Genomic DNA, 15,355 nt, shown 5'->3' with positions numbered 1-15,355 from the left:
TTGATGCATTCCATTTTCAAACGTATTCATTTATGAACCAGTAGTTAGAAGTAGAAAAGTTCTAACAGAAACCACAAAGCTCATCTACAGCCACACCACTCGGGATACGCCCAATCCCATCTGGTCTTGGACGCTAAGCAGTGTTGGGCCTAGTTAGTACTTGGATGGGAGCCCACCTGGGAATACAAGGTGCTGTAGATATTTTTATACTGCCAACACCGTTCTGTTGATGCATTCCATTTTCAAATGTATTCATTTATGAACCAGTAGTTAGAAGTAGAAAAGTTCTAACAGAAACCACAAAGCTCATCTACAGCAACACCACACTGGATACGCCCAATCTCATCTGATCTTGGAAGCTAAGCAGTGTTGGGCCTGGTTAGTACTTGGATGGGAGACCACCTGGGAATACAAGGTGCTGTAGATATTTTTATACTGCCAACACCTTTCTGTTGATGCATTCCATTTTCAAATGTATTCATTTATGAACCAGTAGTTAGAAGTAGAAAAGTTCTAACAGAAACCACAAAGCTCATCTACAGCCACACCACACTGGATATGCCCAATCTCATCTGATCTTGGAAGCTAAGCAGTGTTGGGCCTGGTTAGTACTTGGATGGGAGACCACCTGGGAATACAAGGTGCTGTAGATATTTTTATACTGCCAACACCGTTCTGTTTATGCATTCCATTTTCAAACGTATTCATTTATGAACCTGTAGTTATAAGTAGAAAAGTTCTAACAGAAACCACAAAGCTCATTTACAGCCACACCACACTGGATACGCCCAATCTCATCTGATCTTGGAAGCTAAGCAGTGTTGGGCCTCGTTAGTACTTGGATGGGAGACCACCTGGGAATACAAGGTGCAGTGGATATTTTAATACTGCCAACACCGTTCTGTTGATGCATTCCATTTTCAAACGTATTCATTTATGAACCAGTAGTTAGAAGTAGAAAAGTTCTAACAGAAACCACAAAACTCATCAACAGCCACACCACAATGGATACGCCCAATCTCATCTGATCTTGGAAGCTAAGCAGTGTTGGGTCTGGTTAGTACTTGGATAGGAGACCACCTGGGAATACAAAGTGCTGTAGATATTTTTATACTGCCAACACTGTTCTGTTGATGCATTCCATTTTCAAACGTATTCATTTATGAACCTGTATTTATAAGTAGAAAAGTTCTAACAGAAACCACAAAGCTCATTTACAGCCACACCACACTGGATACGCCCAATCTCATCTGATCTTGGAAGCTAAGCAGTGTTGGGCCTGGTTAGTACTTGGATGGGAGACCACCTGGTAATACAAGGTGCTGTAGATATTTTTATACTGCCAACACCGTTCTGTTGATGCATTCCATTTTCAAACGTATTCATTTATGAACCAGTAGTTAGAAGTAGAAAAGTTGTAACAGAAACCACAAAGCTCATCTACAGCCACACCACACTGGATACGCCCAATCTCATCTGTTCTTGGAAGCTAAGCAGTGTTTGGCCTGGTTAGTACTTGGATGGGAGACCACCTAGGAATACAAGGTGCTGTAGATATTTTTATACTGCCAACACCGTTCTGTTGATGCATTCCATTTTCAAATGTATTCATTTATGAACCAGTAGTTAGAAGTAGAAAAGTTATAACAGAAACCACAAAGCTCATCTACAGCCACACCACACTGGATACGCCCAATCTCATCTGATCTTGGAAGCTAAACAGTGTTGGGCCTGGTTAGTACTTGGATGGGAGACCACCTGGGAATACAAGGCGCTGTAGATATTTTTATACTGCCAACACCGTTCTGTTGATGCATTCCATTTTCAAACGTATTCATTTATGAACCAGTAGTTAGAAGTAGAAAAGTTCTAACAGAAACCACAAAGCTCATCTACAGCCACACCACTCGGGATACGCCCAATCCCATCTGGTCTTGGAAGCTAAGCAGTGTTGGGCCTGGTTAGTACTTGGATGGGAGCCCACCTGGGAATACAAGGTGCTGTAGATATTTTTATACTGCCAACACCGTTCTGTTGATGCATTCCATTTTCAAATGTATTCATTTATGAACCAGTAGTTAGAAGTAGAAAAGTTCTAACAGAAACCACAAAGCTCATCTACAGCCACACCACACTGGATACGCCCAATCTCATCTGATCTTGGAAGCTAAGCAGTGTTGGGCCTGGTTAGTACTTGGATGGGAGACCACCTGGGAATACAAGGTGCTGTAGATATTTTTATACTGCCAACACCGTTCTGTTGATGCATTCCATTTTCAAATGTATTCATTTATGAACCAGTAGTTAGAAGTAGAAAGTTCTAACAGAAACCACAAAGCTCATCTACAGCCACACCACACTGGATACGCCCAATCTCATCTGATCTTGGAAGCTAAGCAGTGTTGGGCCTGGTTAGTACTTGGATGGGAGACAACCTGGGAATACAAGGTGCTGTAGATATTTTTATACTGCCAACACCGTTCTGTTGATGCATTCCATTTTCAAACGTATTCATTTATGAACCAGTAGTTAGAAGTAGAAAAGTTCTAACAGAAACCCCAAAGCTCATCTACAGCCACACCACACTGGATATGCCCAATCTCATCTGATCTTAGAAGCTAAGCAGTGTTGGGCTTGGTTAGTACTTGGATGGGAGACCACCTGGGAATACAAGGTGCTGTAGATATTTTTATACTGCCAACACCGTTCTGTTGATGCATTCCATTTTCAAATGTATTCATTTATGAACCAGTAGTTAGAAGTAGAAAGTTCTAACAAAAACCACAAAGCTCATCTACAGCCACACCACACTGGATACGCCCAATCTCATCTGATCTTGGAAGCTAAGCAGTGTTGGGCCTGGTTAATACTTGGATAGGAGACCACCTGGGAATACAAGGTGCTGTAGACATTTTTATACTGCCAACACCGTTCTGTTGATGCATTCCATTTTCAAACGTATTCATTTATGAACCAGTAGTTAGAAGTAGAAAAGTTCTAACAGAAACCACAAAGCTCATCTACAGCCACACCACTCGGGATACGCCCAATCCCATCTGGTCTTGGACGCTAAGCAGTGTTGGGCCTGGTTAGTACTTGGATGGGAGCCCACCTGGGAATACAAGGTGCTGTAGATATTTTTATACTGCCAACACCGTTCTGTTGATGCATTCCATTTTCAAATGTATTCATTTATGAACCAGTAGTTAGAAGTAGAAAAGTTCTAACAGAAACAACAAAGCTCATCTACAGTCACACCACACTGGATATGCCCAATCTCATCTGATCTTGGAAGCTAAGCAGTGTTGGGCCTGGTTAGTACTTGGATGGGAGACCACCTGGGAATACAAGGTGCTGTAGATATTTTTATACTGCCAACACCGTTCTGTTGATGCATTCCATTTTCAAATGTATTCATTTATGAACCAGTAGTTAGAAGTAGAAAAGTTCTAACAGAAAACACAAAGCTCATCTACAGCCACACCACACTGGATACGCCCAATCTCATACGATCTTGGAAGCTAAGCAGTGTTGGGCCTGGTTAGTACTTGGATGGGAGACCACCTGGGAATACAAGGCGCTGTAGATATTTTTATACTGCCAACATCGTTCTGTTGATGCATTCCATTTTCAAACGTATTCATTTATGAACCAGTAGTTAGAAGTAGAAAAGTTCTAACAGAAACCACAAAGCTCATCTACAGCCACACCACTCGGGATACGCCCAATCCCATCTGGTCTTGGAAGCTAAGCAGTGTTGGGCCTGGTTAGTACTTGGATGGGAGCCCACCTGGGAATACAAGGTGCTGTAGATATTTTTATACTGCGAACACCGTTCTGTTGATGCATTCCATTTTCAAATGTATTCATTTATGAACCAGTAGTTAGAAGTAGAAAAGTTCTAACAGAAACCACAAAGCTCATCTACAGCCACACCACACTGGATACGCCCAATCTCATCTGATCTTGGAAGCTAAGCAGTGTTGGGCCTGGTTAGTACTTGGATGGGAGACCACCTGGGAATACAAGGTGCTGTAGATATTTTTATACTGCCAACACCGTTCTGTTTATGCATTCCATTTTCAAACGTATTCATTTATGAACCTGTAGTTATAAGTAGAAAAGATCTAACAGAAACCCCAAAGCTCATTTACAGCCACACCACACTGGATACGCCCAATCTCATCTGATCTTGGAAGCTAAGCAGTGTTGGGCCTCGTTAGTACTTGGATGGGAGACCACCTGGGAATACAAGGTGCTGTGGATATTTTAATACTGCCAACACCGTTCTGTTGATGCATTCCATTTTCAAACGTATTCATTTATGAACCAGTAGTTAGAAGTAGAAAAGTTCTAACAGAAACCACAAAACTCATCAACAGCCACACCACAATGGATACGCCCAATCTCATCTGATCTTGGAAGCTAAGCAGTGTTGGGTCTGGTTAGTACTTGGATGGGAGACCACCTGGGAATACAAAGTGTTGTAGATATTTTTATACTGCCAACACTGTTCTGTTGATGCATTCCATTTTCAAACGTATTCATTTATGAACCTGTAGTTATAAGTAGAAAAGTTCTAACAGAAACCACAAAGCTCATTTACAGCCACACCACACTGGATACGCCCAATCTCATACGATCTTGGAAGCTAAGCAGTGTTGGGCCTGGTTAGTACTTGGATGGGAGACCACCTGGGAATACAAGGCGCTGTAGATATTTTTATACTGCCAACATCGTTCTGTTGATGCATTCCATTTTCAAACGTATTCATTTATGAACCAGTAGTTAGAAGTAGAAAAGTTCTAACAGAAACCACAAAGCTCATCTACAGCCACACCACTCGGGATACGCCCAATCCCATCTGGTCTTGGAAGCTAAGCAGTGTTGGGCCTGGTTAGTACTTGGATGGGAGCCCACCTGGGAATACAAGGTGCTGTAGATATTTTTATACTGCCAACACCGTTCTGTTGATGCATTCCATTTTCAAATGTATTCATTTATGAACCAGTAGTTAGAAGTAGAAAAGTTCTAACAGAAACCACAAAGCTCATCTACAGCCACACCACACTGGATACGCCCAATCTCATCTGATCTTGGAAGCTAAGCAGTGTTGGGCCTGGTTAGTACTTGGATGGGAGACCACCTGGGAATACAAGGTGCTGTAGATATTTTTATACTGCCAACACCGTTCTGTTTATGCATTCCATTTTCAAACGTATTCATTTATGAACCAGTAGTTATAAGTAGAAAAGATCTAACAGAAACCACAAAGCTCATTTACAGCCACACCACACTGGATACGCCCAATCTCATCTGATCTTGGAAGCTAAGCAGTGTTGGGCCTCGTTAGTACTTGGATGGGAGACCACCTGGGAATACAAGGTGCTGTGGATATTTTAATACTGCCAACACCGTTCTGTTGATGCATTCCATTTTCAAACGTATTCATTTATGAACCAGTAGTTAGAAGTAGAAAAGTTCTAACAGAAACCACAAAACTCATCAACAGCCACACCACAATGGATACGCCCAATCTCATCTGATCTTGGAAGCTAAGCAGTGTTGGGTCTGGTTAGTACTTGGATGGGAGACCACCTGGGAATACAAAGTGTTGTAGATATTTTTATACTGCCAACACTGTTCTGTTGATGCATTCCATTTTCAAACGTATTCATTTATGAACCTGTAGTTATAAGTAGAAAAGTTCTAACAGAAACCACAAAGCTCATTTACAGCCACACCACACTGGATACGCCCAATCTCATCTGATCTTGGAAGCTAAGCAGTGTTGGGCCTGGTTAGTACTTGGATGGGACACCACCTGGGAATACAAGGTGCTGTAGATATTTTTATACTGCCAACACCGTTCTGTTGATGCATTCCATTTTCAAATGTATTCATTTATGAACCAGTAGTTAGAAGTAGAAAAGTTCTAACAGAAACCACAAAGCTCATCTACAGCCACACCACACTGGATACGCCCAATCTCATCTGATCTTGGAAGCTAAGCAGTGTTTGGCCTGGTTAGTACTTGGATGGGAGACCACCTAGGAATACAAGGTGCTGTAGATATTTTTATACTGCCAACACCGTTCTGTTGATGCATTCCATTTTCAAATGTATTCATTTATGAACCAGTAGTTAGAAGTAGAAAAGTTCTAACAGAAACCACAAAGCTCATCTACAGCCACACCACACTGGATACGCCCAATCTCATCTGATCTTGGAAGCTAAGCAGTGTTTGGCCTGGTTAGTACTTGGATGGGAGACCACCTAGGAATACAAGGTGCTGTAGATATTTTTATACTGCCAACACCGTTCTGTTGATGCATTCCATTTTCAAATGTATTCATTTATGAACCAGTAGTTAGAAGTAGAAAAGTTCTCACAGAAACCACAAAGCTCATCTACAGCCACACCACACTGGATACGCCCAATCTCATACGATCTTGGAAGCTAAGCAGTGTTGGGCCTGGTTAGTACTTGGATGGGAGACCACCTGGGAATACAAGGCGCTGTAGATATTTTTATACTGCCAACATCGTTCTGTTGATGCATTCCATTTTCAAACGTATTCATTTATGAACCAGTAGTTAGAAGTAGAAAAGTTCTAACAGAAACCACAAAGCTCATCTACAGCCACACCACTCGGGATACGCCCAATCCCATCTGGTCTTGGAAGCTAAGCAGTGTTGGGCCAGGTTAGTACTTGGATGGGAGCCCACCTGGGAATACAAGGTGCTGTAGATATTTTTATACTGCCAACACCGTTCTGTTGATGCATTCCATTTTCAAATGTATTCATTTATGAACCAGTAGTTAGAAGTAGAAAAGTTCTAACAGAAACCACAAAGCTCATCTACAGCCACACCACACTGGATATGCCCAATCTCATCTGATCTTGGAAGCTAAGCAGTGTTGGGCCTGGTTAGTACTTGGATGGGAGACCACCTGGGAATACAAGGTGCTGTAGATATTTTTATACTGCCAACACCGTTCTATTTATGCATTCCATTTTCAAACGTATTCATTTATGAACCTGTAGTTATAAGTAGAAAAGATCTAACAGAAACCACAAAGCTCATTTACAGCCACACCACACTGGATACGCCCAATCTCATCTGATCTTGGAAGCTAAGCAGTGTTGGGCCTCGTTAGTACTTGGATGGGAGACCACCTGGGAATACAAGGTGCTGTGGATATTTTAATACTGCCAACACCGTTCTGTTGATGCATTCCATTTTCAAACGTATTCATTTATGAACCAGTAGTTAGAAGTAGAAAAGTTCTAACAGAAACCACAAAACTCATCAACAGCCACACCACAAAGGATATGCCCAATCTCATCTGATCTTGGAAGCTAAGCAGTGTTCGGTCTGGTTAGTACTTGGATGGGAGACCACCTGGGAATACAAAGTGCTGTAGATATTTTTATACTGCCAACACTGTTCTGTTGATGCATTCCATTTTCAAATGTATTCATTTATGAACCTGTAGTTATAAGTAGAAAAGTTCTAACAGAAACCACAAAGCTCATTTACAGCCACACCACACTGGATACGCCCAATCTCATCTGATCTTGGAAGCTAAGCAGTGTTGGGCCTGGTTAGTACTTGGATGGGAGACCACCTGGGAATACAAGGTGCTGTAGATATTTTTATACTGCCAACACCGTTCTGTTGATGCATTCCATTTTCAAATGTATTCATTTATGAACCAGTAGTTAGAAGTAGAAAAGTTCTAACAGAAACCACAAAGCTCATCTACAGCCACACCACACTGGATACGCCCAATCTCATCTGATCTTGGAAGCTAAGCAGTGTTTGGCCTGGTTAGTACTTGGATGGGAGACCACCTAGGAATACAAGGTGCTGTAGATATTTTTATACTGCCAACACCGTTCTGTTGATGCATTCCATTTTCAAATGTATTCATTTATGAACCAGTAGTTAGAAGTAGAAAAGTTCTAACAGAAACCACAAAGCTCATCTACAGCCACACCACACTGGATACGCCCAATCTCATCTGATCTTGGAAGCTAAGCAGTGTTTGGCCTGGTTAGTACTTGGATGGGAGACCACCTAGGAATACAAGGTGCTGTAGATATTTTTATACTGCCAACACCGTTCTGTTGATGCATTCCATTTTCAAATGTATTCATTTATGAACCAGTAGTTAGAAGTAGAAAAGTTCTAACAGAAACAACAAAGCTCATCTACAGTCACACCACACTGGATATGCCCAATCTCATCTGATCTTGGAAGCTAAGCAGTGTTGGGCCTGGTTAGTACTTGGATGGGAGACCACCTGGGAATACAAGGTGCTGTAGATATTTTTATACTGCCAACACCGTTCTGTTGATGCATTCCATTTTCAAATGTATTCATTTATGAACCAGTAGTTAGAAGTAGAAAAGTTCTAACAGAAACCACAAAGCTCATCTACAGCCACACCACACTGGATACGCCCAATCTCATACGATCTTGGAAGCTAAGCAGTGTTGGGCCTGGTTAGTACTTGGATGGGAGACCACCTGGGAATACAAGGCGCTGTAGATATTTTTATACTGCCAACATCGTTCTGTTGATGCATTCCATTTTCAAACGTATTCATTTATGAACCAGTAGTTAGAAGTAGAAAAGTTCTAACAGAAACCACAAAGCTCATCTACAGCCACACCACTCGGGATACGCCCAATCCCATCTGGTCTTGGAAGCTAAGCAGTGTTGGGCCTGGTTAGTACTTGGATGGGAGCCCACCTGGGAATACAAGGTGCTGTAGATATTTTTATACTGCCAACACCGTTCTGTTGATGCATTCCATTTTCAAATGTATTCATTTATGAACCAGTAGTTAGAAGTAGAAAAGTTCTAACAGAAAGCACAAAGCTCATCTACAGCCACACCACACTGGATACGCCCAATCTCATCTGATCTTGGAAGCTAAGCAGTGTTGGGCCTGGTTAGTACTTGGATGGGAGACCACCTGGGAATACAAAGTGCAGTAGATATTTTTATACTGCCAACACCGTTCTGTTTATGCATTCCATTTTCAAACGTATTCATTTATGAACCTGTAGTTATAAGTAGAAAAGTTCTAACAGAAACCACAAAGCTCATTTACAGCCACACCACACTGGATACGCCCAATCTCATCTGATCTTGGAAGCTAAGCAGTGTTGGGCCTGGTTAGTACTTGGATGGGAGACCACCTGGGAATACAAGGTGCTGTAGATATTTTTATACTGCCAACACCGTTCTGTTGATGCATTCCATTTTCAAATGTATTCATTTATGAACCAGTAGTTAGAAGTAGAAAAGTTCTAACAGAAACCACAAAGCTCATCTACAGCCACACCACACTGGATACGCCCAATCTCATCTGATCTTGGAAGCTAAGCAGTGTTGGGCCTGGTTAGTACTTGGATGGGAGACCACCTGGGAATACAAGGTGCTGTAGATATTTTTATACTGCCAACACTGTTCTGTTGATGCATTCCATTTTCAAACGTATTCATTTATGAACCAGTAGTTAGAAGTAGAAAAGTTCTAACAGAAACCACAAAGCTCATCTACAGCCACACCACACTGGATACGCCCAATCTCATCTGATCTTGGAAGCTAAGCAGTGTTTGGCCTGGTTAGTACTTGGATGGGAGACCACCTAGGAATACAAGGTGCTGTAGATATTTTTATACTGCCAACACCGTTCTGTTGATGCATTCCATTTTCAAATGTATTCATTTATGAACCAGTAGTTAGAAGTAGAAAAGTTCTAACAGAAACCACAAAGCTCATCTACAGCCACACCACACTGGATACGCCCAATCTCATCTGATCTTGGAAGCTAAGCAGTGTTTGGCCTGGTTAGTACTTGGATGGGAGACCACCTAGGAATACAAGGTGCTGTAGATATTTTTATACTGCCAACACCGTTCTGTTGATGCATTCCATTTTCAAATGTATTCATTTATGAACCAGTAGTTAGAAGTAGAAAAGTTCTCACAGAAACCACAAAGCTCATCTACAGCCACACCACACTGGATACGCCCAATCTCATACGATCTTGGAAGCTAAGCAGTGTTGGGCCTGGTTAGTACTTGGATGGGAGACCACCTGGGAATACAAGGCGCTGTAGATATTTTTATACTGCCAACATCATTCTGTTGATGCATTCCATTTTCAAACGTATTCATTTATGAACCAGTAGTTAGAAGTAGAAAAGTTCTAACAGAAACCACAAAGCTCATCTACAGCCACACCACTCGGGATACGCCCAATCCCATCTGGTCTTGGAAGCTAAGCAGTGTTGGGCCAGGTTAGTATTTGGATGGGAGCCCACCTGGGAATACAAGGTGCTGTAGATATTTTTATACTGCCAACACCGTTCTGTTGATGCATTCCATTTTCAAATGTATTCATTTATGAACCAGTAGTTAGAAGTAGAAAAGTTCTAACAGAAACCACAAAGCTCATCTACAGCCACACCACACTGGATACGCCCAATCTCATCTGATCTTGGAAGCTAAGCAGTGTTGGGCCTGGTTAGTACTTGGATGGAAGACCACCTGGGAATACAAGGTGCTGTAGATATTTTTATACTGCCAACACCGTTCTGTTGATGCATTCCATTTTCAAATGTATTCATTTATGAACCAGTAGTTAGAAGTAGAAAAGTTCTAACAGAAACCACAAAGCTCATCTACAGCCACACCACACTGGATACGCCCAATCTCATCTGATCTTGGAAGCTAAGCAGTGTTGGGTATGGTTAGTACTTGGATGGGAGACCACCTGGGAATACAAGGCGCTGTAGATATTTTTATACTGCCAACATCGTTCTGTTGATGCATTCCATTTTCAAACGTATTCATTTATGAACCAGTAGTTAGAAGTAGAAAAGTTCTAACAGAAACCACAAAGCTCATCTACAGCCACACCACTCGGGATACGCCCAATCCCATCTGGTCTTGGAAGCTAAGCAGTGTTGGGCCAGGTTAGTACTTGGATGGGAGCCCACCTGGGAATACAAGGTGCTGTAGATATTTTTATACTGCCAACACCGTTCTGTTGATGCATTCCATTTTCAAATGTATTCATTTATGAACCAGTAGTTAGAAGTAGAAAAGTTCTAACAGAAACCACAAAGCTCATCTACAGCCACACCACACTGGATACGCCCAATCTCATCTGATCTTGGAAGCTAAGCAGTGTTGGGCCTGGTTAGTACTTGGATGGGAGACCACCTGGGAATACAAGGTGCTGTAGATATTTTTATACTGCCAACACCGTTCTATTTATGCATTCCATTTTCAAACGTATTCATTTATGAACCTGTAGTTATAAGTAGAAAAGATCTAACAGAAACCACAAAGCTCATTTACAAGCCACACCACACTGGATACGCCCAATCTCATCTGATCTTGGAAGCTAAGCAGTGTTGGGCCTCGTTAGTACTTGGATGGGAGACCACCTGGGAATACAAGGTGCTGTGGATATTTTAATACTGCCAACACCGTTCTGTTGATGCATTCCATTTTCAAACGTATTCATTTATGAACCAGTAGTTAGAAGTAGAAAAGTTCTAACAGAAACCACAAAACTCATCAACAGCCACACCACAAAGGATATGCCCAATCTCATCTGATCTTGGAAGCTAAGCAGTGTTGGGTCTGGTTAGTACTTGGATGGGAGACCACCTGGGAATACAAAGTGCTGTAGATATTTTTATACTGCCAACACTGTTCTGTTGATGCATTCCATTTTCAAATGTATTCATTTATGAACCTGTAGTTATAAGTAGAAAAGTTCTAACAGAAACCACAAAGCTCATTTACAGCCACACCACACTGGATACGCCCAATCTCATCTGATCTTGGAAGCTAAGCAGTGTTGGGCCTGGTTAGTACTTGGATGGGAGACCACCTGGGAATACAAGGTGCTGTAGATATTTTTATACTGCCAACACCGTTCTGTTGATGCATTCCATTTTCAAATGTATTCATTTATGAACCAGTAGTTAGAAGTAGAAAAGTTCTAACAGAAACCACAAAGCTCATCTACAGCCACACCACACTGGATACGCCCAATCTCATCTGATCTTGGAAGCTAAGCAGTGTTTGGCCTGGTTAGTACTTGGATGGGAGACCACCTAGGAATACAAGGTGCTGTAGATATTTTTATACTGCCAACACCGTTCTGTTGATGCATTCCATTTTCAAATGTATTCATTTATGAACCAGTAGTTAGAAGTAGAAAAGTTCTAACAGAAACAACAAAGCTCATCTACAGTCACACCACACTGGATATGCCCAATCTCATCTGATCTTGGAAGCTAAGCAGTGTTGGGCCTGGTTAGTACTTGGATGGGAGACCACCTGGGAATACAAGGTGCTGTAGATATTTTTATACTGCCAACACCGTTCTGTTGATGCATTCCATTTTCAAATGTATTCATTTATGAACCAGTAGTTAGAAGTAGAAAAGTTCTAACAGAAACCACAAAGCTCATCTACAGCCACACCACACTGGATACGCCCAATCTCATACGATCTTGGAAGCTAAGCAGTGTTGGGCCTGGTTAGTACTTGGATGGGAAACCACCTGGGAATACAAGGCGCTGTAGATATTTTTATACTGCCAACATCGTTCTGTTGATGCATTCCATTTTCAAACGTATTCATTTATGAACCAGTAGTTAGAAGTAGAAAAGTTCTAACAGAAACCACAAAGCTCATCTACAGCCACACCACTCGGGATACGCCCAATCCCATCTGGTCTTGGAAGCTAAGCAGTGTTGGGCCTGGTTAGTACTTGGATGGGAGCCCACCTGGGAATACAAGGTGCTGTAGATATTTTTATACTGCCAACACCGTTCTGTTGATGCATTCCATTTTCAAATGTATTCATTTATGAACCAGTAGTTAGAAGTAGAAAAGTTCTAACAGAAACCACAAAGCTCATTTACAGCCACACCACACTGGATACGCCCAATCTCATCTGATCTTGGAAGCTAAGCAGTGTTGGGCCTGGTTAGTACTTGGATGGGAGACCACCTGGGAATACAAGGTGCAGTAGATATTTTTATACTGCCAACACCGTTCTGTTTATGCATTCCATTTTCAAACGTATTCATTTATGAACCTGTAGTTATAAGTAGAAAAGATCTAACAGAAACCACAAAGCTCATTTACAGCCACACCACACTGGATACGCCCAATCTCATCTGATCTTGGAAGCTAAGCAGTGTTGGGCCTCGTTAGTACTTGGATGGGAGACCACCTGGGAATACAAGGTGCTGTGGATATTTTAATACTGCCAACACCGTTCTGCTGATGCATTCCATTTTCAAACGTATTCATTTAGGAACCAGTAGTTAGAAGTAGAAAAGTTCTAACAGAAACCACAAAACTCATCAACAGCCACACCACAATGGATACGCCCAATCTCATCTGATCTTGGAAGCTAAGCAGTGTTGGGTCTGGTTAGTACTTGGATGGGAGACCACCTGGGAATACAAAGTGTTGTAGATATTTTTATACTGCCAACACTGTTCTGTTGATGCATTCCATTTTCAAACGTATTCATTTATGAACCTGTAGTTATAAGTAGAAAAGTTCTAACAGAAACCACAAAGCTCATTTACAGCCACACCACACTGGATACGCCCAATCTCATCTGATCTTGGAAGCTAAGCAGTGTTGGGCCTGGTTAGTACTTGGATGGGAGCCCACCTGGGAATACAAGGTGCTGTAGATATTTTTATACTGCCAACACCGTTCTGTTGATGCATTCCATTTTCAAATGTATTCATTTATGAACCAGTAGTTAGAAGTAGAAAAGTTCTAACAGAAACCACAAAGCTCATTTACAGCCACACCACACTGGATACGCCCAATCTCATCTGATCTTGGAAGCTAAGCAGTGTTGGGCCTGGTTAGTACTTGGATGGGAGACCACCTGGGAATACAAGGTGCAGTAGATATTTTTATACTGCCAACACCGTTCTGTTTATGCATTCCATTTTCAAACGTATTCATTTATGAACCTGTAGTTATAAGTAGAAAAGATCTAACAGAAACCACAAAGCTCATTTACAGCCACACCACACTGGATACGCCCAATCTCATCTGATCTTGGAAGCTAAGCAGTGTTGGGCCTCGTTAGTACTTGGATGGGAGACCACCTGGGAATACAAGGTGCTGTGGATATTTTAATACTGCCAACACCGTTCTGCTGATGCATTCCATTTTCAAACGTATTCATTTAGGAACCAGTAGTTAGAAGTAGAAAAGTTCTAACAGAAACCACAAAACTCATCAACAGCCACACCACAATGGATACGCCCAATCTCATCTGATCTTGGAAGCTAAGCAGTGTTGGGTCTGGTTAGTACTTGGATGGGAGACCACCTGGGAATACAAAGTGTTGTAGATATTTTTATACTGCCAACACTGTTCTGTTGATGCATTCCATTTTCAAACGTATTCATTTATGAACCTGTAGTTATAAGTAGAAAAGTTCTAACAGAAACCACAAAGCTCATTTACAGCCACACCACACTGGATACGCCCAATCTCATCTGATCTTGGAAGCTAAGCAGTGTTGGGCCTGGTTAGTACTTGGATGGGAGACCACCTGGGAATACAAGGTGCTGTAGATATTTTTATACTGCCAACACCGTTCTGTTGATGCATTCCATTTTCAAATGTATTCATTTATGAACCAGTAGTTAGAAGTAGAAAAGTTCTAACAGAAACCACAAAGCTCATCTACAGCCACACCACACTGGATACGCCCAATCTCATCTGATCTTGGAAGCTAAGCAGTGTTGGGCCTGGTTAGTACTTGGATGGGAGACTACCTGGGAATACAAGGTGCTGTAGATATTTTTATACTGCCAACACTGTTCTGTTGATGCATTCCATTTTCAAACGTATTCATTTATGAACCAGTAGTTAGAAGTAGAAAAGTTCTAACAGAAACCACAAAGCTCATCTACAGCCACACTACACTGGATACGCCCACTCTCATCTGATCTTGGAAGCTAAGCAGTGTTTGGCCTGGTTAGTACTTGGATGGGAGACCACCTAGGAATACAAGGTGCTGTAGATATTTTTATACTGCCAACACCGTTCTGTTGATGCATTCCATTTTCAAATGTATTCATTTATGAACCAGTAGTTAGAAGTAGAAAAGTTCTAACAGAAACCACAAAGCTCATCTACAGCCACACCACACTGGATACGCCCAATCTCATCTGATCTTGGAAGCTAAGCAGTGTTTGGCCTGGTTAGTACTTGGATGGGAGACCACCTAGGAATACAAGGTGCTGTAGATATTTTTATACTGCC

At 41.7% G+C, this 15,355-nt stretch overlaps 45 non-coding genes and 23 pseudogenes across 45 annotated transcripts; all 68 read left to right on the top strand.

The window, feature by feature from the left end:
• The first annotated feature begins 82 nt into the window (after nt 1-82).
• On the top strand, nt 83-201 carry LOC134891464 (5S ribosomal RNA; annotated as a pseudogene).
• A 107-nt stretch (nt 202-308) lies between these two features.
• On the top strand, nt 309-427 carry LOC135059713 (5S ribosomal RNA). The gene has a single exon (XR_010246114.1). It is a non-coding gene; the product is annotated as a 5S ribosomal RNA (ribosomal RNA).
• Nucleotides 428-534: 107 nt separating this feature from the next.
• On the top strand, nt 535-653 carry LOC135059017 (5S ribosomal RNA). Its single transcript, XR_010245438.1, has one exon. It is a non-coding gene; the product is annotated as a 5S ribosomal RNA (ribosomal RNA).
• Nucleotides 654-760: 107 nt separating this feature from the next.
• LOC134894249 (5S ribosomal RNA) lies at nt 761-878 on the top strand (annotated as a pseudogene).
• A 108-nt stretch (nt 879-986) lies between these two features.
• LOC134894487 (5S ribosomal RNA) lies at nt 987-1,105 on the top strand (annotated as a pseudogene).
• A 107-nt stretch (nt 1,106-1,212) lies between these two features.
• Nucleotides 1,213-1,331, top strand: LOC135070595 (5S ribosomal RNA). The gene has a single exon (XR_010256753.1). It is a non-coding gene; the product is annotated as a 5S ribosomal RNA (ribosomal RNA).
• Nucleotides 1,332-1,438: 107 nt separating this feature from the next.
• On the top strand, nt 1,439-1,557 carry LOC134890255 (5S ribosomal RNA; annotated as a pseudogene).
• A 107-nt stretch (nt 1,558-1,664) lies between these two features.
• LOC135063195 (5S ribosomal RNA) lies at nt 1,665-1,783 on the top strand. Its single transcript, XR_010249532.1, has one exon. It is a non-coding gene; the product is annotated as a 5S ribosomal RNA (ribosomal RNA).
• Nucleotides 1,784-1,890: 107 nt separating this feature from the next.
• LOC134887887 (5S ribosomal RNA) lies at nt 1,891-2,009 on the top strand (annotated as a pseudogene).
• A 107-nt stretch (nt 2,010-2,116) lies between these two features.
• LOC135068080 (5S ribosomal RNA) lies at nt 2,117-2,235 on the top strand. The gene has a single exon (XR_010254287.1). It is a non-coding gene; the product is annotated as a 5S ribosomal RNA (ribosomal RNA).
• A 106-nt stretch (nt 2,236-2,341) lies between these two features.
• Nucleotides 2,342-2,460, top strand: LOC135069509 (5S ribosomal RNA). Its single transcript, XR_010255689.1, has one exon. It is a non-coding gene; the product is annotated as a 5S ribosomal RNA (ribosomal RNA).
• Nucleotides 2,461-2,567: 107 nt separating this feature from the next.
• LOC134885461 (5S ribosomal RNA) lies at nt 2,568-2,686 on the top strand. Its single transcript, XR_010169574.1, has one exon. It is a non-coding gene; the product is annotated as a 5S ribosomal RNA (ribosomal RNA).
• A 106-nt stretch (nt 2,687-2,792) lies between these two features.
• On the top strand, nt 2,793-2,911 carry LOC134888662 (5S ribosomal RNA; annotated as a pseudogene).
• A 107-nt stretch (nt 2,912-3,018) lies between these two features.
• LOC134891293 (5S ribosomal RNA) lies at nt 3,019-3,137 on the top strand (annotated as a pseudogene).
• A 107-nt stretch (nt 3,138-3,244) lies between these two features.
• Nucleotides 3,245-3,363, top strand: LOC135061793 (5S ribosomal RNA). The gene has a single exon (XR_010248163.1). It is a non-coding gene; the product is annotated as a 5S ribosomal RNA (ribosomal RNA).
• A 107-nt stretch (nt 3,364-3,470) lies between these two features.
• On the top strand, nt 3,471-3,589 carry LOC135062652 (5S ribosomal RNA). The gene has a single exon (XR_010249000.1). It is a non-coding gene; the product is annotated as a 5S ribosomal RNA (ribosomal RNA).
• A 107-nt stretch (nt 3,590-3,696) lies between these two features.
• Nucleotides 3,697-3,815, top strand: LOC134887886 (5S ribosomal RNA; annotated as a pseudogene).
• A 107-nt stretch (nt 3,816-3,922) lies between these two features.
• Nucleotides 3,923-4,041, top strand: LOC135068068 (5S ribosomal RNA). Its single transcript, XR_010254276.1, has one exon. It is a non-coding gene; the product is annotated as a 5S ribosomal RNA (ribosomal RNA).
• Nucleotides 4,042-4,148: 107 nt separating this feature from the next.
• LOC135064288 (5S ribosomal RNA) lies at nt 4,149-4,267 on the top strand. The gene has a single exon (XR_010250598.1). It is a non-coding gene; the product is annotated as a 5S ribosomal RNA (ribosomal RNA).
• Nucleotides 4,268-4,374: 107 nt separating this feature from the next.
• On the top strand, nt 4,375-4,493 carry LOC134893471 (5S ribosomal RNA; annotated as a pseudogene).
• Nucleotides 4,494-4,600: 107 nt separating this feature from the next.
• LOC135066567 (5S ribosomal RNA) lies at nt 4,601-4,719 on the top strand. The gene has a single exon (XR_010252811.1). It is a non-coding gene; the product is annotated as a 5S ribosomal RNA (ribosomal RNA).
• Nucleotides 4,720-4,826: 107 nt separating this feature from the next.
• Nucleotides 4,827-4,945, top strand: LOC134887885 (5S ribosomal RNA; annotated as a pseudogene).
• A 107-nt stretch (nt 4,946-5,052) lies between these two features.
• Nucleotides 5,053-5,171, top strand: LOC135068056 (5S ribosomal RNA). Its single transcript, XR_010254264.1, has one exon. It is a non-coding gene; the product is annotated as a 5S ribosomal RNA (ribosomal RNA).
• Nucleotides 5,172-5,278: 107 nt separating this feature from the next.
• Nucleotides 5,279-5,397, top strand: LOC135064287 (5S ribosomal RNA). The gene has a single exon (XR_010250597.1). It is a non-coding gene; the product is annotated as a 5S ribosomal RNA (ribosomal RNA).
• A 107-nt stretch (nt 5,398-5,504) lies between these two features.
• Nucleotides 5,505-5,623, top strand: LOC134893470 (5S ribosomal RNA; annotated as a pseudogene).
• Nucleotides 5,624-5,730: 107 nt separating this feature from the next.
• On the top strand, nt 5,731-5,849 carry LOC135064274 (5S ribosomal RNA). The gene has a single exon (XR_010250584.1). It is a non-coding gene; the product is annotated as a 5S ribosomal RNA (ribosomal RNA).
• A 107-nt stretch (nt 5,850-5,956) lies between these two features.
• LOC134885008 (5S ribosomal RNA) lies at nt 5,957-6,075 on the top strand. The gene has a single exon (XR_010169136.1). It is a non-coding gene; the product is annotated as a 5S ribosomal RNA (ribosomal RNA).
• A 107-nt stretch (nt 6,076-6,182) lies between these two features.
• On the top strand, nt 6,183-6,301 carry LOC134885007 (5S ribosomal RNA). Its single transcript, XR_010169135.1, has one exon. It is a non-coding gene; the product is annotated as a 5S ribosomal RNA (ribosomal RNA).
• Nucleotides 6,302-6,408: 107 nt separating this feature from the next.
• On the top strand, nt 6,409-6,527 carry LOC135062651 (5S ribosomal RNA). Its single transcript, XR_010248999.1, has one exon. It is a non-coding gene; the product is annotated as a 5S ribosomal RNA (ribosomal RNA).
• Nucleotides 6,528-6,634: 107 nt separating this feature from the next.
• On the top strand, nt 6,635-6,753 carry LOC134887120 (5S ribosomal RNA; annotated as a pseudogene).
• Nucleotides 6,754-6,860: 107 nt separating this feature from the next.
• Nucleotides 6,861-6,979, top strand: LOC135059016 (5S ribosomal RNA). The gene has a single exon (XR_010245437.1). It is a non-coding gene; the product is annotated as a 5S ribosomal RNA (ribosomal RNA).
• Nucleotides 6,980-7,086: 107 nt separating this feature from the next.
• On the top strand, nt 7,087-7,205 carry LOC135064286 (5S ribosomal RNA). The gene has a single exon (XR_010250596.1). It is a non-coding gene; the product is annotated as a 5S ribosomal RNA (ribosomal RNA).
• A 107-nt stretch (nt 7,206-7,312) lies between these two features.
• On the top strand, nt 7,313-7,431 carry LOC134897207 (5S ribosomal RNA; annotated as a pseudogene).
• A 107-nt stretch (nt 7,432-7,538) lies between these two features.
• On the top strand, nt 7,539-7,657 carry LOC134902141 (5S ribosomal RNA). The gene has a single exon (XR_010175613.1). It is a non-coding gene; the product is annotated as a 5S ribosomal RNA (ribosomal RNA).
• A 107-nt stretch (nt 7,658-7,764) lies between these two features.
• Nucleotides 7,765-7,883, top strand: LOC134885006 (5S ribosomal RNA). The gene has a single exon (XR_010169134.1). It is a non-coding gene; the product is annotated as a 5S ribosomal RNA (ribosomal RNA).
• Nucleotides 7,884-7,990: 107 nt separating this feature from the next.
• Nucleotides 7,991-8,109, top strand: LOC134885004 (5S ribosomal RNA). The gene has a single exon (XR_010169133.1). It is a non-coding gene; the product is annotated as a 5S ribosomal RNA (ribosomal RNA).
• A 107-nt stretch (nt 8,110-8,216) lies between these two features.
• On the top strand, nt 8,217-8,335 carry LOC135061792 (5S ribosomal RNA). The gene has a single exon (XR_010248162.1). It is a non-coding gene; the product is annotated as a 5S ribosomal RNA (ribosomal RNA).
• Nucleotides 8,336-8,442: 107 nt separating this feature from the next.
• Nucleotides 8,443-8,561, top strand: LOC135062650 (5S ribosomal RNA). The gene has a single exon (XR_010248998.1). It is a non-coding gene; the product is annotated as a 5S ribosomal RNA (ribosomal RNA).
• Nucleotides 8,562-8,668: 107 nt separating this feature from the next.
• On the top strand, nt 8,669-8,787 carry LOC134887884 (5S ribosomal RNA; annotated as a pseudogene).
• A 107-nt stretch (nt 8,788-8,894) lies between these two features.
• LOC134885973 (5S ribosomal RNA) lies at nt 8,895-9,013 on the top strand. Its single transcript, XR_010170073.1, has one exon. It is a non-coding gene; the product is annotated as a 5S ribosomal RNA (ribosomal RNA).
• Nucleotides 9,014-9,120: 107 nt separating this feature from the next.
• On the top strand, nt 9,121-9,239 carry LOC134902140 (5S ribosomal RNA). The gene has a single exon (XR_010175612.1). It is a non-coding gene; the product is annotated as a 5S ribosomal RNA (ribosomal RNA).
• A 107-nt stretch (nt 9,240-9,346) lies between these two features.
• On the top strand, nt 9,347-9,465 carry LOC135068044 (5S ribosomal RNA). The gene has a single exon (XR_010254253.1). It is a non-coding gene; the product is annotated as a 5S ribosomal RNA (ribosomal RNA).
• A 107-nt stretch (nt 9,466-9,572) lies between these two features.
• LOC134885003 (5S ribosomal RNA) lies at nt 9,573-9,691 on the top strand. Its single transcript, XR_010169132.1, has one exon. It is a non-coding gene; the product is annotated as a 5S ribosomal RNA (ribosomal RNA).
• A 107-nt stretch (nt 9,692-9,798) lies between these two features.
• LOC134885001 (5S ribosomal RNA) lies at nt 9,799-9,917 on the top strand. Its single transcript, XR_010169130.1, has one exon. It is a non-coding gene; the product is annotated as a 5S ribosomal RNA (ribosomal RNA).
• Nucleotides 9,918-10,024: 107 nt separating this feature from the next.
• LOC135062649 (5S ribosomal RNA) lies at nt 10,025-10,143 on the top strand. The gene has a single exon (XR_010248997.1). It is a non-coding gene; the product is annotated as a 5S ribosomal RNA (ribosomal RNA).
• Nucleotides 10,144-10,250: 107 nt separating this feature from the next.
• Nucleotides 10,251-10,369, top strand: LOC134891090 (5S ribosomal RNA; annotated as a pseudogene).
• A 107-nt stretch (nt 10,370-10,476) lies between these two features.
• Nucleotides 10,477-10,595, top strand: LOC135061405 (5S ribosomal RNA). Its single transcript, XR_010247787.1, has one exon. It is a non-coding gene; the product is annotated as a 5S ribosomal RNA (ribosomal RNA).
• A 107-nt stretch (nt 10,596-10,702) lies between these two features.
• Nucleotides 10,703-10,821, top strand: LOC134887207 (5S ribosomal RNA; annotated as a pseudogene).
• A 107-nt stretch (nt 10,822-10,928) lies between these two features.
• LOC134887119 (5S ribosomal RNA) lies at nt 10,929-11,047 on the top strand (annotated as a pseudogene).
• Nucleotides 11,048-11,154: 107 nt separating this feature from the next.
• Nucleotides 11,155-11,273, top strand: LOC135068032 (5S ribosomal RNA). Its single transcript, XR_010254242.1, has one exon. It is a non-coding gene; the product is annotated as a 5S ribosomal RNA (ribosomal RNA).
• A 108-nt stretch (nt 11,274-11,381) lies between these two features.
• Nucleotides 11,382-11,499, top strand: LOC134892990 (5S ribosomal RNA; annotated as a pseudogene).
• Nucleotides 11,500-11,607: 108 nt separating this feature from the next.
• LOC134895322 (5S ribosomal RNA) lies at nt 11,608-11,726 on the top strand (annotated as a pseudogene).
• A 107-nt stretch (nt 11,727-11,833) lies between these two features.
• On the top strand, nt 11,834-11,952 carry LOC134902139 (5S ribosomal RNA). Its single transcript, XR_010175611.1, has one exon. It is a non-coding gene; the product is annotated as a 5S ribosomal RNA (ribosomal RNA).
• Nucleotides 11,953-12,059: 107 nt separating this feature from the next.
• LOC134885000 (5S ribosomal RNA) lies at nt 12,060-12,178 on the top strand. Its single transcript, XR_010169129.1, has one exon. It is a non-coding gene; the product is annotated as a 5S ribosomal RNA (ribosomal RNA).
• Nucleotides 12,179-12,285: 107 nt separating this feature from the next.
• LOC135061791 (5S ribosomal RNA) lies at nt 12,286-12,404 on the top strand. The gene has a single exon (XR_010248161.1). It is a non-coding gene; the product is annotated as a 5S ribosomal RNA (ribosomal RNA).
• Nucleotides 12,405-12,511: 107 nt separating this feature from the next.
• On the top strand, nt 12,512-12,630 carry LOC135067134 (5S ribosomal RNA). The gene has a single exon (XR_010253358.1). It is a non-coding gene; the product is annotated as a 5S ribosomal RNA (ribosomal RNA).
• A 107-nt stretch (nt 12,631-12,737) lies between these two features.
• Nucleotides 12,738-12,856, top strand: LOC134887882 (5S ribosomal RNA; annotated as a pseudogene).
• Nucleotides 12,857-12,963: 107 nt separating this feature from the next.
• Nucleotides 12,964-13,082, top strand: LOC135067869 (5S ribosomal RNA). Its single transcript, XR_010254077.1, has one exon. It is a non-coding gene; the product is annotated as a 5S ribosomal RNA (ribosomal RNA).
• A 107-nt stretch (nt 13,083-13,189) lies between these two features.
• On the top strand, nt 13,190-13,308 carry LOC135064285 (5S ribosomal RNA). Its single transcript, XR_010250595.1, has one exon. It is a non-coding gene; the product is annotated as a 5S ribosomal RNA (ribosomal RNA).
• Nucleotides 13,309-13,415: 107 nt separating this feature from the next.
• LOC134893469 (5S ribosomal RNA) lies at nt 13,416-13,534 on the top strand (annotated as a pseudogene).
• A 107-nt stretch (nt 13,535-13,641) lies between these two features.
• On the top strand, nt 13,642-13,760 carry LOC135065336 (5S ribosomal RNA). The gene has a single exon (XR_010251619.1). It is a non-coding gene; the product is annotated as a 5S ribosomal RNA (ribosomal RNA).
• A 107-nt stretch (nt 13,761-13,867) lies between these two features.
• LOC135067868 (5S ribosomal RNA) lies at nt 13,868-13,986 on the top strand. Its single transcript, XR_010254076.1, has one exon. It is a non-coding gene; the product is annotated as a 5S ribosomal RNA (ribosomal RNA).
• Nucleotides 13,987-14,093: 107 nt separating this feature from the next.
• Nucleotides 14,094-14,212, top strand: LOC135064283 (5S ribosomal RNA). Its single transcript, XR_010250593.1, has one exon. It is a non-coding gene; the product is annotated as a 5S ribosomal RNA (ribosomal RNA).
• A 107-nt stretch (nt 14,213-14,319) lies between these two features.
• Nucleotides 14,320-14,438, top strand: LOC134893468 (5S ribosomal RNA; annotated as a pseudogene).
• A 107-nt stretch (nt 14,439-14,545) lies between these two features.
• LOC134902138 (5S ribosomal RNA) lies at nt 14,546-14,664 on the top strand. The gene has a single exon (XR_010175610.1). It is a non-coding gene; the product is annotated as a 5S ribosomal RNA (ribosomal RNA).
• A 107-nt stretch (nt 14,665-14,771) lies between these two features.
• LOC135061707 (5S ribosomal RNA) lies at nt 14,772-14,890 on the top strand. The gene has a single exon (XR_010248080.1). It is a non-coding gene; the product is annotated as a 5S ribosomal RNA (ribosomal RNA).
• Nucleotides 14,891-14,997: 107 nt separating this feature from the next.
• Nucleotides 14,998-15,116, top strand: LOC134891545 (5S ribosomal RNA; annotated as a pseudogene).
• Nucleotides 15,117-15,223: 107 nt separating this feature from the next.
• LOC134884999 (5S ribosomal RNA) lies at nt 15,224-15,342 on the top strand. Its single transcript, XR_010169128.1, has one exon. It is a non-coding gene; the product is annotated as a 5S ribosomal RNA (ribosomal RNA).
• The last annotated feature ends 13 nt before the right edge of the window (nt 15,343-15,355 follow it).

The sequence above is a fragment of the Pseudophryne corroboree genome, chromosome 3 (genome assembly GCF_028390025.1).
Source record: "Pseudophryne corroboree isolate aPseCor3 chromosome 3, aPseCor3.hap2, whole genome shotgun sequence".
Classification (NCBI taxonomy): domain Eukaryota; kingdom Metazoa; phylum Chordata; class Amphibia; order Anura; family Myobatrachidae; genus Pseudophryne; species Pseudophryne corroboree.
The sequence above is the reverse complement of the archived record's forward strand: the minus strand, read 5'-3'. Positions and strand labels throughout refer to the sequence as shown.